General features: G+C 39.0%; 1 non-coding gene across 1 annotated transcript; it reads left to right on the forward strand.

Annotated features, from left to right (window-relative positions):
* The first annotated feature begins 5,675 nt into the window (after positions 1 to 5,675).
* LOC111886683 (small nucleolar RNA R71) lies at positions 5,676 to 5,781 on the forward strand. The gene has a single exon (XR_002848525.1). It is a non-coding gene; the product is annotated as a small nucleolar RNA R71 (small nucleolar RNA).
* The last annotated feature ends 13,921 nt before the right edge of the window (positions 5,782 to 19,702 follow it).

Genomic DNA, 19,702 nt, shown 5'->3' on the forward strand with positions numbered 1-19,702 from the left:
GGGGGTTAGTGTAAAATTTTTCATTTTTGTTTAAAATTTTAATTTCTTTCAGTTTCTTTTAGTCAAATTTTACATTTTTTTCTGTTTGTATTTTATTTTCTTCATTGCATTTGCATATAAAAAATTTTAAAAATCCAAAAATATTTTCCATATTATTTTTTTCTGCATTCATAAGAGAAACCAAAAAAGAATTTATTTCTAGTTATTTTTAATTTAATTTCTGCCTATAAAAAATCAAATTAAAAATCTTTAAAAAATTACATGAGATGAAGATAACTTTTTACATTCGATAGCTCTGTTAAGATGAAGTGTGATAGTTACCAAAAATAACGGTCTCATTACAATCAATTTTAAGAATTCTCTTTTCAAGTGCTTTAAATGTTTTCAATATGAACCAACATAAGAGTCAGATAATTTTTACAATGGAAGTGTGGGATGGAAAAACGAAAATTGTTTTGAAAATAATTTCCTTGAATGCCTTAAAAAGAACCTAGATTTGATAACCCTTATCATTCATTGAAGTATTGAACCTTATAGTTTCTGGCCCGTTTGAGGTTAGGAAGGAACTCTCGTTATACCCACAAAATAGTTATCATTTTTGAAGTATTGAAGATATGGTGGGCCTCCAAAGTAAAATTCACGCCCAGTCGATATATATGTTAGAAATGGTATATCAAGCAACTTGAAGAAATCTAAAATTCAAAGTTAAATCCATGTCAAGTTCAAGTCGGAATCAAGAAGCAAACAAGCTAAATCTGAAGAATTGATCAAGAAAAAGAAGATGTGTGGTATAATGAGACTGATCCCTCAATAGTTGAATCATAGGGGTAAGCTTGGAATTACTGTCCATAATGGAGCTTGATGTGCACGAAAGTACCCACTAATTTTAAAATTTATAACCTAACAAACTTAGACTAACTATGCACTTATAGGCAGTGTACCTAGTCAGATTACAGTATAGCTTGGGTAAGTCGGGTGTTGATCACAGGGAACGGTGTTATTAGTTTATATATTTACTACTAAATTAATCTAATTGTTAATAAGCTAAAAGGGTTTGTATCTAATTTTGCAAGTTTAGATAAACTTAATTCTTTAACAAAAACTCGATCTATAAACAAAATACTTCTATTAGTTCGAATCCGCTTTCACTCAATGGTTATACATTAGCCAAGACTACTACTGTTGGTTACCATTTTAAGAAGTATTAGCAGTTTAGTTCTAAACCTACTAATTATTAACCAATTCATGTAAATCTACGTGTGGTCACACAATAGTTAACACATAATCTATTATTAAGTAAGATTGGAGTTATGCAGATTGATTAATCAAAACACAATTACATTCATAATATGAGTTCTCTAACACAGCTTAATTCAATGATTCAATTACTTATCTAAGATTGGTTTGATCTTAGCTCTAATAAACTAGTGTTCACTTTGTTATTAGGTATTCATATTCATGCAGATTTGTGTTCACTAACTACACAGAGCAAGAATTTAAAGCAATTAAATCATTAACTAAACATGCTAGGTAAAATCAATCAAAACAAGCATATAACCAACAAATAAAGTCTGATCTAATGCATTCAAACCATGAGTTCCAGCTTCATCTAGCTAACAGAAGCATCTAGATTTAGTTGGACATATTAACAACTAAACAGTCAAAAGCTATAATGGAACACATGATAAATGTACCAAGTTTAAAAAAGCAAATTATGAACTTCCTCTTCTTTGATGTTGAAAACCACTTCCAGAACTCTTTTTGCTCTGAAATTCGCCTTCTAGAATCTCTTTCTTCTGCCAAAAGTCTCTTCAATTCGTAATGGTAATGGATATATATAGTTTGCTGATTTTAATAATTCACGTGGTGAACAATAAAATATTCACATCGTGAATACAAGATAACCATGCTCGGCAAGGATTCCATCACCCGTGTACGTATCTTCTAGAACTTAAGCTCACGTCGTGAATCTTCCAGTTCTCACGACGTGAAAACGCTTTTTCCTAATTTTCTTGTCCTTTTATCTTTTAACTCCCAAAGTTTCTTCCTTTAACGTTTTTAGTCCCTTTTCTTCAAGATGTCTTCTTTTTGGCTGCAAATAACAATTAAACTCATACGTACCATTATTCTAAACAAATTACCAACTTATATACAAAAATGTACTTAAATATTGCCTAAAAATAGGTATAAATATGGCAATATCAAAATACCCCACACTTGGGCTTTGCTTGCCCTCAAGCAAATTTAAACATAACCTTTTATTACTAACATCACATAGAACAATTCGATTCCAGCTCAGCCATTATGCCAAGACCTCAACGCATGCATTTGTGTCTAAAACTTTCCTAAAGTACCCCATACTTTAAATACTCACAATCTTCATAAACACTCGCCCACTTCTTTCGAACAATGCTCATTTTATGCAACCCTCCGAATCCATCCACAAAAATCTTACTTAACCTCAAAGTATTTTTGTAAAGCTACCCAAGCATACATAAACTAGAGAATTACAACTTTAAGATACCAATACTTGGAGCTCTTGAATTCTTCACTTCTTTGATAGTTTAATCTTGATTTCTTTGAATTCACTTCTTTCATGATTTCTGGCATCTTCAACTTTTGATTCCTTAGAACTTTGATCTTTGACCTACATAGTTTGATAGCTCCAAAATTCATCAAAAATTCTTACTTTTCAGTAATTTCTCTCTCTCTTTTTTTCTACGTGTATAACTCACTTTTTTCACTCAAAACCTACATGCTTAAGTAGGGGCGCTTAACTTCAACCTTTGTTGGTTAAGACATAGCTTTCCTGGATACATTTCAGGTTTAGGTTGCTAAACATATTGCATCCCTCAAACCAAGCGGGGTTATGTTTTTGTTCCATGATTTCACTAAAATAAGGGAGGCCACAAATGCATTGTAACATGTATTGGCTCAACTAAACATTTGAACTCTTATCGGATCATCCCATATAACACTAGCAACTACAATTCAAATTATTATTACTAGATTTAATTATTAGAAATTTCAATTTTCAAATTTTCAAATTTTCAAATTTTCTAGAAATTTACTTTTTGTACCCCCTACCCCACACTTATTTCATACAATGCCCTCATTGTATGCCTAGGATAAATCAAAATTAAGAAAAAGGAGAAAAAGGAACAGACTCCCCTTGGATAGCGGCATAAACATCTCCAAAAGTGTGGAAAACTTGCATCTTGAATATGGACTCTGAAAAATAGAAACTTGGATCTTGAACACGTGAGATAAGGAATGTACCGGAAAAACAAGAAATCGAGCCTTCAATCTTCTACAAATGTGGTGGAAATCTCCAAAATAGAATGAACAATGTGGGAAAGCATATGCCACATTGTATGGTAGTGAAAATGATCCAAAATAATCTTCCGAATATTCCCCAAAATGAATAGTGGTAAACCACACAATGAATATGGAAAAACATAACCCATTTTGCGAAAAATGGAAATTCACGACGTGAATAGTTACTAATTCACAACGTGAATTAGTAAAACGCAAAAAGAAAAGAAAAAAATTGCAAACCAAACTCGGGTTGCCTACCGAGAGGCGCTTCTTTTTCTTGGAGTCTTGAGCTGGACTCCGTGCATCCAACGTTGAATCGTCTGAAGAGTCTACCACTAGGATCTTTTGTTCCTTGAAACGCCTCTTGTAAACTTGAACTTGTCTTTTGTACGCCTTTTTTGAATTTTCCTTTTTAGCTTTGACCTCTTCTTCATCAAGCTTGTGTTTGGTCCCTTTAGTTTCCTCCCTGCACTCCATAGCATCCTTCTCTTCTTTCACTACTGGCTTTGTCACCTTTGAAGTAACCTCCTCTTCATCACTTGTCATCTCATCTTCTTCGCTTACCCAAGAAGGTGGACTCTTGTAAGCAATGACTTCAACCAAATATGGAACAGATGCTCTTGGTTTTGTTCTTTTGACTTGATGGAACTATCTTGATCTCTTTTTCCATAAGTGTTTCTAGTTCTTCTAATTCATTGTCTTCATTAATTGTGAACACCTCTTCTTGAACATGATTCCTTTGAAAGCCATCCTCTATCCCAAAAATTTCTTTTTCATCACCAATCCTTAAGGTGAGCTTAGACTCGCGAATATCAACAAGAGCTCCAGCAGTGTTAAGCAATGGACGACCAAGAATAATTGGATCATCGGGGTCTTCCTTCATATCCAACACTACAAAATCTATTGGAAAAACAAATTTTCCAATTTTTACTAAAATATCCTCTACAATGCCCCGAGGCTGTGTCACTGAACAGTTCGCCATGTGAATAGTCATTCTTATAGCCTTCATCTTCTGAATTTCCAACTTCTGATAAAACGAATAAAGCAACAAGTTAATGCTAGCACCAGAATCGGCTAAAGCATCCACTTTCATGTTGTTACCAAACTCACACGGAAGAGTGAGGTGTCCAGGATCTCCCATTTTCTTAGGTGTCTCTCCCAACACAGCTTTTGAGCTTTGCTCACATAGAATCACCTTAGAATGCTTCTTTAATTGCTTGCGAGTGTCTATCAAGTCTTGTAGTAATTTTTCATACTCGGGAATTTTGGATAAGGACTCAACAAAGGGAGTATTAATCGGGATACCCTTTCACGTGCTTAACAAATTCTAGATGCTTTCTTTCTAGTGGATTAAGGTTAGCTCGGGAAGGAGAAGGTAAAGGCGGCTGATAAACCGAACCAGCTACAAAATTTTTCTGTTTATGACGGGCCCACGTCGTGAGCTTATATGGCTCACGTCGTGAGTTCGTCAATTCAGCAGCATCTTGATTCTCGAGCTTGGGCTTCTTTAACTTTGGATCGGGCTGTTGTTGTTCAACATCTAAGGCTTCTAGGACCTCAGAGATGGCCTCTTCTTCAGTATCTATGGCCATTACATGAGATTGGGTCTTCATTTCGGGATTTTTCGAGGACAGCTTCTCATGAACAAGAGTGGCTAGTTGACCAAGTTGTATTTCAAGATTATTGATGGAGGCTTGTTGGTTTTTTATTAAAGCCTGTTGTTCTACCATCAATGCATGATGATTCTTTACCAAAGTTATTTGTTCATTATTAGCAGAATCAGTAGCCTCGTGTCTCTTTTCCGAAGCTTCCATAAACTTCATCAACATGGTCTCTAGATCGGGTTTCTTCTCAGCTAGTGGCTGCTCCTTTTGGTAAAGGCTCGACTTGTTTGCCTATACTTTTCTTCTTTTTTCTTCTTATACTCTTCATATGGCAGCCACTCCTTCTTTGGTTTCCTCCAGTCTTCATCATACTTGTCCCCACTTGAGTAGCACACTGGAGCTTTTCTGTTCCCAAACTCATCTAAATTGCAGTCCTTGGTCAAGTGTGGACCACCACACCTCTCGCAACCCACTCTTATGGCATGAATTGAGTGGTCCATTTGTGTCAACCTCCGGTCCATATTATTTAGCATAGCCATCATGGCAGCTATTTCTTCAGTTTGGGCCCCTCCACCGCCTTTGATTCCATCTTGCCTAGGGTTATGGTATTCGCGAGAGTGCTTCACAAATTCTTCAATCAGCTCCTTGACCTCCCTTGGATTTTTCTTTGTCAAAGGTCCTTGAGAGTCAAGGAGTTGTCTTGTCATAACGTTGACCCCATCATAGAAAATCGAAATCTCTTGTTGCACATTAAGATCATGCTGAGGGCAATTTCTGAGCAAGCCCTTGTACCGCTCCCATGCTTCGTATAATGACTCCCCGGCTGTTGTTCAAAGTTGGCTATTGCCTTCTTGAGTTTAGCTATCTTGGATGGTGGCCAAAAGTGGTCCAGAAGTTGCTCACGCATTTGAGCCCAAGTGGTGATTGTACCCGGTGGAAGTGATTTAACCACTCTTTAGTAGCTCCCTTGAAAGTAATGGGAAGCATCCTGAGTAGTACGGTGTTTCTATTGACATTTAGGACATTGAAGTAATCCGCAATGTCATTGACTTCATCTAGATGCTTAAAAGCATCCTCATGATCTTTCCCATAGAATGGGATTTCCTTCAGTGCAGTCAAGATGTTCCCCTTCAGCTCGAATGTGGCAGTGGCAGGTATTGCGGGTTGGACTAAACTGGGACCCACATATTCTTGGATCCGCTTCTTGTAAGCTCCCATGGACATCTCTTCAATGTCTGCCATCTCGTTCCTTGGCTTGTTCTCAGGTTCGCTCATATGTTCTTCAAATTCAGGCTCGGTATCATATTCGGATTCGGTTTGGACGGGTATTTGATCCAAGTCTTCAAGCTTGCTCTTGTTCTTTAAGGATGAACTTGACTCTCCTGTCTTCTTTCCTGACTTCCTTGAAAGTGCTGACTTTTGTTCTTGCAATGGCGTCTTCTTATCAATCTTTTTGTGAAGTGCAACTTCTGGATCTTTAATTGGTGGCACCAAAGGTGTGGTAGAACCTCTGGTCATGAACTCCTGCAACTCGAAAAAATAAAAACATAAAACTGAACTAAAATAGGAAAATACTAAAAACTAAAAATCACAGCTCTCACGCCGTTAATTTATAAAGCTCACGTCGTCAATTATGTGACAAAAACAAAAATAAAAATTTTTGCTAAAATAATATGCTAATAAACTAAGCTAATAAACATAAATAACTAATTAACTTTTTGCACATTTTATCCCAATAAAAGGGTCGATTAATCTAATGCAACTAAATAAACTAATAAATTGGTCGTTCCCCCGCAACAGCGCTAAAAACATGATGTGAATGAAAGTACCCACTAATTTTAATATTTATAACCTAACAAACTTAGACTAACTATGCACTTATAGGCAGTGTACCTACTCAGATTACAGTATAGCTTGGGTAGGTCGAGTGTCGATCACAGGGAACGGTGTTATTAATTTATATATTTACTAGTAAATTAATCAAATTGTTAATAAGCTAAAAGGGTTTTTATCTAATTTTTCAAGTTTAGATAAACTTAATTCTTTAACAAAAACTCAATCTATAAACAAAATACTTCTATTAGTTCGAATCCACTTTCACTCAATGGTTATACATTAGTCAAGACTATTACCGTTGGTTACCAATTTAAGAAGTATTAGCATTTTAGTTCTAAACCTACTAATTATTAATCAATTCATGTAAATCTACGTGTGGTCACACAATAGTTAACACATAATCTATTATTAAGTAAGATTGGAGCTATGAAGATTGATTAATCAAAACACAATTAGATTCATAATATGAGTTCTCTAACACACCTTAATTCAATGATTCAATTACTTATCTAAGATTTGTTTGATCTTAGCTCTAATAAACTAGTGTTCACTTTGTTATTAGGTATTCATATTCATGCAGATTTGTGTTCACTAACTACACAGAACAAGAATTTAAAGCAATTAAATCATTAACTAAACATGCTAGGTAAAATCAATCAACACAAGCATATGACCAACAGATAAAGTCTAATCTAATGCATTCAAACCATGAGTTCCAGCTTCATCTAGCTAACAGAAGCAGCTAGATTTAGCTGGACATATTAACAACTAAACAGTCAAAAGCTATAATCAAACACATGATAAATGTACCAAGTTTATAAAGCAATTTATGAAGTTCCTCTTCTTTGATGTTGAAAACCACTTCCAGAACTCTTTTTCCTCTAAAATTCGCCTTCTGGAATCTCTTTCTTCTGCCAAAAGTCTCTTCAATTAGTAATGGTAATGGATATATATAGTTTCCTGATTTTAATAATTCACGTCGTGAACAATAAAATATTCACGTCGTGAATACAAGATAACCGTGCTCCGCAAGGATTCCTTCACCCGCATACATATCTTCTAGAACTTAAGCTCACGTCGTGAATCTTCTAGTTCTCACGACGTGAAAACGCTTTTCCCTGATTTTCTTGTCTTTTAATCTTTTAACTCCCAAAGTTTCTTTATTTAACGTTTTTAGTCCCTTTTCTTCAAGATGTCTTCTTATTGGCTGCAAATAACATTTAAACTCATAAGTACCATTATTCTAAACAAATTATCAACTTATATACAAAAATGTACATAAATATTGCCTAAAAATAGGTATAAATATGGCAATATCAGAGCTTATCGCGTTTACTGGACGAGTTCGGAAAAAAAGGAGGGGTTGGTCAAGCTAAGTTTTCATAAACGAATTTTCGTGAAATTATTTTTTTTAAAATACATTGTTTTCACAAATTTAATTCAAAGTATAAATTATTGGCTCAAGCTTAGTGTAACTTATTAAAGAAAATTATGAATCATTAATATAAAGTATTGAGACTGTTGTCCAGGTAGTTATTTAATTGGAAATCTGATCATGTGTCAAAAAAAAGAGTGAATTATTTTAGTTTAAGTTTTTATTTTCTTTTTATTCTAAATTTCTTTTTAGGTTATCCACATCTTTCCATTTGTTTATAATGTTTTATTCTTTTTCTTACTTAAGGACAAGTAAGGTTTAAGCTTGGGGAGATTTGATAGATGTCGTTTTACGCATATTTTAGGGTAGTTTTCATTATTATTTAGTATCATATTGTATACATTTGCATTTCATTTATTTAAATAATGTTCAACTCATATATTTTTTAGAATTCTCATATTGCTCACGTTTTTATGTCAATTCCAGATAGTTCGATTGGAGCAGTGCTTTGGGAGCAGCTGGATGTGCGTTTGGAGCTTAAAATGTAGCTTGGGACTTATGAAGGATTATGAGGAATGTTTGGAAGATTCTTTGGTCAAGAAACATTCAATTGAATTGATCACACGAACATAGAATATGCAATCTAAAGTTAAAGGATGTTGCTGGCAGCTTTGACCCCCTGTCGGTATTTTCCCCATATCTCGAGAACCGTAACTCCAATTAACGCGATTCAAAATGATATGAAAATTAGACAAAATTTAGGAGTTCTTAGGCACAACATGCGATTGCAGGTTTCCTTTATGTGATCAGATGGGGCCTTTTTGCGATCGCAGGCTAGGTCGCAACTTGGATTCGAGGTTTTTTAGTGCCAAAAATTCATCCAGAAGCAAAAAATGAAAACCTGTGATTGTAGGTTGTGTACATGCAATCGCAGGTTGGCCAAAAAGTGTCAAAATAGCATCCTACTTCATTAAAAAGGCACAAGACGCGTTTTCTTCAAAACCTACAATCGTAGGTTGTCCCCATGCGATCGCATGCGTGTCATTTTTGCTACTGGACGTATAAATAGACCCTGATAGCATTCTAATAACCTAAGTTGGCGATCCCAGTGGTAGTAGACGACGAAAATACGATTTTGGAGGCGTTTCTTCTCTGATTTTTGCAATTTCTAAAGATCTTAAGACTGTGGATCATCTCCTTCAAGTGGATTAGTAAGATTAGTTGTTTGATGTCTCTTTTCATTTGTTTTTATCGGATTTTTGCCATGTCTGGCTAAACCCTAATTTTTAGTTTTGCAAAGACAAGTACTTTTCATGTGATTGATCATTAGATCTGGTTTTAGACTTGTGTTCCTATCTAGATTCTTCAGTTTTGTTCTTAATGAATGTTTATTTTGATTCTTGTTTGCCTGATCACCTAGCTAGCGTTTTATCATTCCAGTTAATCAGTTAATAGAATCCATAGTTGTTCTTTTCAACTGGTAAAAGTAACAAGTAATAAATCGTTTCCTTGATTGGGATTTGACTTTATTATAAACTATAAAAATCATATCTTTACGCTTCCGATCCTATGAAAAGTATTGGATATTGCTGGGAATTTTACATAGATTATATTGCAACTTTTGTAATCATAATTATGAGCTTGTTTGATTAGACAGTAAAAAGTTAGGGTTAATTGAAGAGCTTTTTTTGGTTAACTAAATAAGATAAAAGAGAAATTACTAGATCTTGTTAGTTTTTCTCAGTACCAACTTAGATAGAACGCATCTCAAATAACCAGATCTGGGTTGATTGCATGATTAAGAAAGTCGTAGCAGAGCTAAAATCGTTTTTTATATTCATTTTTGTTTACTTTATTATCAATGCATTTTTAGTTTTTTAGTTTATAACTAAAACCCCCCTTTTATATTATGTTTCTTGGCTAGATGTGCCTGATGCAAAAAGGCATTGAATTTTAGGTTGTGTCCCTGAGGATTCGACCCTGTTTCCATGTGATATCTTTTTAGTACATTCCAAGCAGTGATAAATTTATTTGTTTAATACGTGTGTGGCAGCGTGCTAACACTCTTCTTATCTCACGAAGTTAAGGAAGTATGGCATGATTAGGACTTTATATATCTATATGATAGAACTATTTATTTTTATATCATTCACTTGGGTATGTTATACTTCATGTGACACTACTAACTGATATTATGAGCTGATGTTTTGAAAGCAATAATCAACTGATTATAGGTGAATGGTATTTCGTGTTGAAGATATAACAAGTGTTGTTATATTTGAAACAATAAATGTTTTGTAACTACTCTTATAGGAACATGTAACAATTGAAATTTATCAATAAATCTAGATTTACTTACATTTTAATGGATGTTTACATTCATTTTATGAAATGATGTATTCTATGTAAAGAATATTTTCTCATAATATCATTTATAAAGTAAATCTTATATGTTTTTTCATAAAATTAATAGTTCTAAAGATAACACATGAAAATCAAATGATCTTTGGTTCAAACTTATCTATGTCATAATCATCATGACTATATAAATAAGAAACACATATACCAACTTCAAAATGGTAGAATTTTTGAAGGCAAATGAGCTTGATTCATTAGATATATGTGAATCATATTCATACGGAAAGATGATTCACAAGTGTCTTTATCAATCCATGATAGATTTGGGATAGATGCTAGACCACTATCACTGACGACTTTTATTCGTTATTGTTGCAACTTTGATTTTCTTGAAAAAATTTCATACTGAAGATTGAAATACAACTTAATGAGACCATCATTAACCTTTCGTTGTGATAAAGAAAATAATTTTTATAAACTAATTCTACTTCGAACATCTTGAGAGTTGTGGAATTGATTTACAACTGATTCTGTCAAAAACACTAACTCGCCATTTGCACAATTCTTGTGGCACAGGATCACCTCATCACTTGGATTTTTCTTATGATGCTCAAGGTAGCTTTCGTATTCTCTAGTGGGATAGCGTCCCCTAGCCACTGGCCAAATGTCGATAGTAATTTATTTTTAATAGGATAACATAGGCCTTACGGTCTGATATATAATGTTTTAAAGAACTATTTACTTTATAATTTTTTAGAGTTTTTCTCACTGTAATTAATATATATTGAATATATATGTTTCCAACCAAACAAGTAGATCAAATACTTTCATTAGACTAATAATGGAATGCTCAATCCTTATCTAAGCGGTATATAGTTATGGAGCTTATGTTAGACAATAAGATTGAATCACTCTAGTATCTAGTAATTGCATTTATGTAGACTATCCTAAATGATTGTTTAGGATTAAGTTTCTATAATCGCATTGATTTTCATTCCTAAAGACATTACGCTTTGAAAGATCCTTTTCAAAGTGGGAGCAATATGGAACCTAAAGAGCTAAAGAACCATAAAATAAATGCATCATAGTTTGAAACAAGCAAGTTTTTTCAACCATTGTTGAATCTATTCAATATTTAATCGGAAACTAATAAGAAACATAGAGATGCATTCATGTGTAATTATCACATATTGGCATGATTAATCTTCCTCGATATATTACGAATAAAATAGTAACTGAGTTTTTCAAAGAAGAAAGCAAACATGAATAGAAATCTTTTCATATTTAAGCTAACATCTCAACGTAAGAATATTCTTTTTTATAAGATAACTACATAGTGTGGTTTAACTATAAATCAAGATGACTCTTGTATGTTCTATAAAGCTAGTGAGAGCGCAGTAACATTCCCAGTCTTATATGTAGTCAACATAATATTTCTTGGAATAAAGATCTATATAGATAGATTATGGCAACTTAAAAGATTAAGTAAAATTGCTTCAATTATCAGGGATCTTGAAGAGCTTAAGATATAAGACTTTCAAAGAGTTTATCTTCTCAATAACACATTACATGATTTTGAGCATCCTACAGAATCCTAGTACAATGTTTTGAACTAGATAATATGAATGTATTCCATATGTTGTTGCAATTGGATTAATCATATATGTCATGATTATGCGTGAAGGTTAGATATGTCATATGCTTAGAGCATGTTGAATAAATATGAATATAATCTTAGAATAAGTCATGGTATAACTTATATAAACATTCTAAAGTACTAGCGAGAACTAGAGAAATATTCCTAATATGTAGAGTATTCGAAAGAACTATATCTTTAAGTTGTTACACATATGCTAAACTTCCAAATAGATTGATATGATTCTCAATCAGAATCGAGCGTGACCTCATTTTAAATGAAGGAGAAAGTTACATCGATAGTGGTTCCATGAAGATTTTAATTACAGTTACACATCAGAGTTATATATTGTTGTTCGGGGATCCACATATGAACATATTTATATGTTTAGTTCATTTATGACTATGAATAATCTCATTACACATGTATTGGTATCTAAGTGATATTTAAGCATCTAATACATTCTCAATGGTTTTCTCTCTTTCTCTTTCTCTCTCTTTCTCTCTCTCTCTCTCTCTCTGTCTCTCTCTCTCTCTCTCTCTCTCTCTCTCTATATATATATATATATATATATATATATATATATATATATATATATATATATATGAATTATTTATATAAAACTGAAAATGTTGGTATTTGCAAAGTTTATACACATCAAGTTTATCGAATCTACTTAACTAAATTTCTTCACTAGATAAAGCACGAAAGCCAAGATGGTGCTATAGGATCTTGTTTTTCTAAGTGATTGGAAATAATACAAATTTAGTATTTGTATATTAGAACAATACAAGCAACATATATTGTAATGATTTGATATATTAGATATAGTTTTTCATTAAATAATTCTTGTGTTCTATATTAGAATATTTAATCCTTGTATAACTTGGTTATTCTCAATTTGCATAGTTGTGGGAGCATTTATGAGGTAAGACTAATATATGTAACAGCCCGGATCTCCAGGTATTTTATTGTCTTAATATTTTGAGTTTTGAGAAGGGACTCGGCGAGTTGGAGCTCAGACTCGCCGAGTAGGGTCGCGATTCTGGACACGGGATTCGTTCGGACTCGGCGAGTCCAGGATATGGACTCGGCGAGTCCACGCTGTTTAATGAAACCCTAATTTCTCGGGTTTGGGACCTATTTAAATGGCCTTATGGCCGTCATTTGCATCCATCAGTCCTTAGAGAGATACCCTAAAAGTGCTTGAGCGATTTGAGAGTGAAAGAAGGCATTTCTTGGCATTTGTGTGTTGTTTAGCAAAGAAGAAGGAGGCTCTAGACAAGAGGAGGCAAAGGGGACTGCTATTTGGTGGATTGGAAGCTTGACCCTTCAATCTAAAGGTATAATTTCGACCCATCTCCTGTTTTGTGAAGTATAATCGATTTTAGGGTTTCTTGTGGCTTTGTTGAATTGATTTGATGGCCAAATAGTCCCATGCTAGTGATGAGACTTCGGATCTGGATCCATAGAGGTCCAGAGAGCCTCATTCTTCAAGCTTTATAGAGAACAATGGAGTCCATGACCTTGTGTAGTGAGATTTGTTGAAGATTCTTCATAATTAGTCATATAGAGGTTGTTCATGCATCAAGACTAGAACTTTACGTGATGAATCAGTCTAGGAGGGCCAGATCTATGAATTGTTGGAGTAGATCTGACCTTAGAAGCAAGTTTGGGTGATTGCATGGAATGGACTCGCCGAGTCCGATGAGCAGACTCGGTGAGTAGCTTGAAGATTGCCTTGGACCGGCCAGTGAGTGGTCCAGACGAGTCAGGAGTTGACCCAGTGAGTCAGGGCGAGTTAGAGAGGATTGTCATGTGGTCTGAGTCGAGCTGGGACTCGCCGAGTCGTTCTTGAGACTCGGCGAGTTGAGTCGGGGTGGTCCCGCGATTCTTCCAGGTGGAACTCGTCGAGTCAGGGGGGAGTACTCGACGTGTAGAAAGGGAATCCTAGAGAGTTGATGAGAACGTCTAGACTCGCCGAGTTGCCGCATGCACTCGCCGAGTCCGGTCAAAGTTGACCGTTGACCGTTGACCGTTGACCTGTGTTGACTTCTTGGGGATAGTCAACCCTAGAGATAAAAGTGTTAATTAGAGTCTTGTGATGTTATAGGAGGATTAGAGCTCGGAGGATCGAGCACGAGGGATTTCCAGGGATCGTGAGATACCGAGACACGCGAGGTGAGTCTTCTCACTATACTTTACCATGAGTCGGTAATCAGAGTTATGTGTTAGTGTATGTATGTTATGTGTTGTACTGCATTATTTCTATGTGATCTATGCTGTGCATGTTTATAGAGTTGGAACCGGAAGGTTCACAGAGTTAGAACCTGAGGGTTCACAGAGTTGGGTGCACGGACCCATAGAGTTATGGCCTCGAGTGGCTATTATGTGTTTTATGTGTGGTATTTTGGGGAACTCACTAAGCTTTGTGCTTACAGTGTTAGTGTTGTTGTTTCAGGTACTAGCGATGACCGTGGGAAGGCGCCGGCTTGATCTGTACACACGTGGAGGAATTTGATATAATTATGTGATCTTGGGATTTGTATGATACATATTGGAATTTGAAATTGATGTTTTATTAAATTAAAAGAGAAATGTTTTTATAAATTGTGAAAAATAAATTTTAAAATTTTCGGTGTTACAAGTTGGTATCAGAGCCTTGGTTTGAGGGATTCGAGTACACCTTCGGGCGTATTTGAACTCAAACTGAGGATTTGAGATGTATTTTCCAAAAAGAGTAAAAGAATTTCGAAAAACGCAGAGCAAGAGAGGTGTGTACGATCAGTCAGCGCCCGAACGGTGATTTCCCAAAATACCTTTTTATATTATGTGATATTCATATTGATATGATGTATCCGCATGCTAGAGTAGGCTAGGTATTGCTATTAGGACTAGGGTGGCCTGATGTGTGATGCCTTAGCCTAGGGAGAGGTGAGCTGCTATGAGATGCTTGAGAGTGAGTAGGTAGCAGCAAGGAGCTTATGAGAGATCTATTAGAGAGTAGTCTATGCATGATAAAGTACTTGAGACCTGGGATCCAAAGGGAAGGATTTGGAGTGTATTCTGGTGCGGTGCGGACAGTAGTATTGGGCCCGTACTACTGGAAGCACCGGAGCGGTGTGCAGCCCAAGTCAGAATCTTTGGAATGCCAAGAATCAAGGAGGAAAGAGTTGTCGAGTGTGAGCATACTCGTGTGGATTCTAATTTATTGTATGTTGTATTTCAGAGGTAGATCATGGTGAGGACACGTTTGATGCCCGAGAGCAGTGGTACCAGTGAGGAGGAGATCCGCCGGATCATTCAGGAGGAGGTGGCTGCGGCCATCAGGGCAGAGATACCAGAGATGTTTGGGTCTATAAAGACCACCTTGATTGAGACGTTTGATGAGCGCTATGCCGCTCTTTCTGAGGCTGCTGCTGCAGCGGCTACCGCAGCGATTGCTGCTGCGAGGCCGCAGGGTGGGGATGCGTTGCTGTTCCGTGAGTTCAGCAACACGAAACCACCGGAGTTTGATGGTACTCAGGATCCGGTGGCAGCCATGAGGTGGATATCTGATATAGAGGGGTGTTTCTTCACTTGCTCGTCTCCTGAGCATTTGAAGGTACGGTTCGCGCTGAACTAGCTTCGCTTGGGAGCGAAGGACTGGTGGAAGTTTGTGACAGCGCATTATTCGCCTGCTGAGCTTTCTGCGGTGACCTGGGAGAGGTTCACCACTATGTTTCGAGATGAGTACGTTCCCCAGGTGGAGAGGGAGCGTTTAGCACAGGAGTTTCTGACCCTCAAGCAGGGTACTGAGTCTGTTACAGCGATCACGAGGATGTTCCACGAGAGGGCGATGTTCTGCCCTGAGCACGTGTCCACTGAGCAGGCACGTATGAGCCGCTACTTGAGCATCTTGAGGAGGAATATTCGGGAGTTCGCTGCGAACTCCTCGTACCGGACATTTGCCGAGCTTCAGGCAAATGCCCGGAAGAGGGAGATTGAGCTTGAGACTCAGGCCAGGGAGGAGGCGGAGTCTCAGGGGAGGGATCGGCGACCGGCATTGTCGCAGCCGGCCGCCAAGCGGGCCAAGCCTGCTGATCCCCGACCAGGGAGCCAGAAGGGCCGCACTTGCGGAAAGTGCGGCAAGGGTCATGACGGAGTCTGCCGAGCAGGGTCTTGCTACAAATGTGGCAAGGAGGGGCACATGGCCAAGGACTGCCCCAAGGGGTTTGCAGTGTGCTTTCACTGCAACCAGACTGGACACCGGAAGGCCGAGTGTCCGCAGTTGCGCGGAGCATCTCAGGGGTCTGCTCCTGCCGCCACCAGAGTTACAGAGAGTCGGCCTGTGAAGGCCGAGACGCCGAGAGCTCGAGGGAGAGCTTTCCAGTTGACTGCGGAGGAGGTCCGCGCCGCGCCCGATGTTGTGGCTGGTATGTTTCCTTTCGTGTATTTATTTTAATATATGATGTTGTGCTTATATTATGTTATGTGTAGGTACTTTTCTTGTGAATTCCGTACCTGCTTTAGTGTTATTTGACTCGGGTGCGAGTCGGTCTTTTGTATCTTTGGCCTTTAGCCAGCATATCAGTGCTAGTCGTGAGGCACTGAGTCGGCCTCTGAGAGTCTCCATAGCTGATGATAGAGTGATTTGTGCCACAGAGGTTTTCCGGGGATGTGTGTTAGTGATCTTCGGGGTTGAGTTTCCGATTGATCTGATTCCTATTGCGATGGGCGATGTTTGTGTCATTGTGGGCATGGACTGGTTGAGCCGATTCGGCGCGATTATCGACTGTGAGCGTCAGCTGGTGACTATACGAGACCCTAGTGGGGGAGTTCTTTCGGTGTACGGTGAGGGTACCCGTTCGGGATCAGCCTTTTGTTCGGCCGCCAGGGCGAGACAGTGTCTACAGCAGGGCTGTAAGGGTTTTGTGGCGTATGTGATGGATACGCGAGCGACTTCCGAGAGACCGAGTTCAGTTGGGGAGGTACCGGTGGTATGTGAGTTTCCAGATGTCTTTCCCGAGGAGCTGCCGGGAGTACCTCCTGTGAGGCAAGTAGAGTTTGGTATTGATTTGGTCCCAGGGGCTGCGCCTATAGCTAAGGTGCCTTATCGTCTTGCACCTCCAGAGATGCAAGAGTTATCCTCACAGCTTCAGGAATTGCTGGGGAAGGGATTTATTCGGCCGAGCAGCTCGCCGTGGGGAGCACCTATTCTGTTTGTCAAGAAGAAGGATGGTTCACACCGGATGTGTATTGATTACCGGGAGTTGAACAAGCTGACGGTCAAGAACCGTTACCCGTTGCCGAGGATCGACGATTTATTTGATCAGTTGCAGGGAGCCTCTTGGTTTTCCAAGATCGATTTGAGGTCGGGATATCATCAGGTGAGAGTGCGAGATGAGGACGTCCAGAAGACAGCGTTCAGGACGCGTTATGGGCATTATGAGTTTGTGGTGATGCCTTTCGAGCTCACCAATGCCCCGGCAGTGTTCATGGATCTCATGAACAGGGTATGTAGGCCGATGTTGGATCGGTCGGTGATTGTATTTATCGATGATATTCTGGTGTATTCGAGATCTAGGGAGCAGCATGAGGAACATTTGAGGGAGGTCCTTGGGGTACTGAGATCGGAGAAGCTTTATGCAAAGTTCTCCAAGTGTGATTTCTGGTTACGGGAGGTCCAGTTCCTAGGACATCTCGTTAACCAGGAAGGGATTCTGGTCGATCCGGCCAAGGTTGAGGCGGTGATGGGTTGGGAGGTGCCAAAGTCACCCTCGGAGATCAGGAGCTTCCTTGGATTAGCAGGGTATTATTGGAGATTTATCAAGGATTTCTCCAAGATCGCAGTGCCGCTCACCAGGTTGACCCGGAAGGGTGTTGCATTCTCATGGGGTCCCGAGCAGCAGACCTCCTTTGAGACACTTCGCCAGAGGCTGTGCGAAGCCCCGGTATTAGCTCTCCCGGAAGGGATGGAGGATTTTGTAGTATATTGTGATGCATCGATTTTGGGGTTGGGTGCGGTGTTGATGCAGAGGGGTCATGTGATAGCATATGCATCGAGGCAGCTGAAGCCTCATGAGACGAGATATCCCACGCATGATCTAGAGTTGGGGGCAGTAGTGTTCGCCCTCAAGATTTGGCGCCACTACTTATATGGGGTTCGGTGTACGATATACACGGACCATAAGAGCCTGAAGTACTTGATGGATCAGCCCAATCTAAACATGCGTCAGAGGAGGTGGTTAGATGTGGTCAAGGATTATGATTGTGAGATCCTGTACCACCCGGGCAAGGCCAACGTGGTGGCCGATGCGTTGAGCCGCAGGGCGGAGAGCACTCCATTACGAGATGTATGTTTGAGGTTGACCCTGATAGCTCCGGTATTGGATGCCATCCGTGGGGCACAGGCCGAGGTTGTGCAGCCGGAGATGCAGAAGAGGGAACGGGTCGTTGGTTTGGTTTCGAGATTCGTTACGGATGGGCGAGGGCTTATGACTTTTCAGGGTCGGATTTGGGTACCGTTGGTGGGTGGTTCGCGCACTTCCTTGATGGAGGAGGCACATCGGTCGAAATTTTCGATCCATCCGGGGGCTACGAAGATGTATTTGGATTTGAGGAGAGAGTATTGGTGGCCCTGTATGAAGAGGGACGTCGCATGGTTTGTTGAGAGGTGCTTGACCTGCCGTAGGGTTAAGGCCGAGCACCAGAGACCGCATGGCAAGTTGCAGCCATTGGAGGTTCCCGAATGGAAATGGGAACAGATCACTATGGATTTCATCACCAAATTGCCGAGAACTGCCAGAGGAGTTGATGCAATTTGGGTGATTGTGGATAGGCTGACGAAGAGCGCTCACTTCCTTGCCATCAGTGAGAGTTCTTCAGCAGAGAAGTTGGCAGAGTTATATGTGAGAGAAGTGGTATCTCGGCATGGGGTGCCGATCTCGATTGTTTCAGACCGTGATGTGCGCTTTACTTCCAGATTCTGGAAGAAATTTCATGAGGAGTTGGGTACTAGATTGCATTTTAGTACAGCATACCATCCCCAGACAGACGGTCAGAGTGAGCGGACGATTCAGACGCTTGAGGACATGCTTCGAGCATGTGTGTTGGATTTCGGGGGTAGCTGGGATGCGTATTTACCCTTGGCAGAGTTTTCCTACAACAACAGCCATCATTCGAGCATTGGTATGCCACCCTTTGAGCTGTTGTATGGTAGGAGGTGTCGGACCCCCATTTGCTGGGGAGAAGTTGGGCAGAGAGTGATGGGCAGTACCGAGATCGTGCTTCGGACGACAGAGCAGATTCAGCAGGTCAGACAGAGGTTATTGACCGCCCAGAGTCGACAGAAGAGTTATGCAGACAGACGCCGGTCCGAGCTTGAGTTTCAGGTCGGCGACTTCGTTCTCCTGAAGGTCTCTCCTTGGAAAGGAGTGATCCGATTCAGGAAGAGGGGCAAGTTGGGGCCCCGGTATATTGGGCCATTTCGTGTGATTGCGAGGGTAGGCCGGGTAGCCTATCGTTTGGAGTTGCCAGCAGAGTTGGGGCAAATCCACGACACTTTTCATGTGTCGCAATTGAGGAAATGTATTG

The sequence above is a fragment of the Lactuca sativa genome, chromosome 8 (genome assembly GCF_002870075.4).
Source record: "Lactuca sativa cultivar Salinas chromosome 8, Lsat_Salinas_v11, whole genome shotgun sequence".
In the NCBI taxonomy this organism is placed as follows: domain Eukaryota; kingdom Viridiplantae; phylum Streptophyta; class Magnoliopsida; order Asterales; family Asteraceae; genus Lactuca; species Lactuca sativa.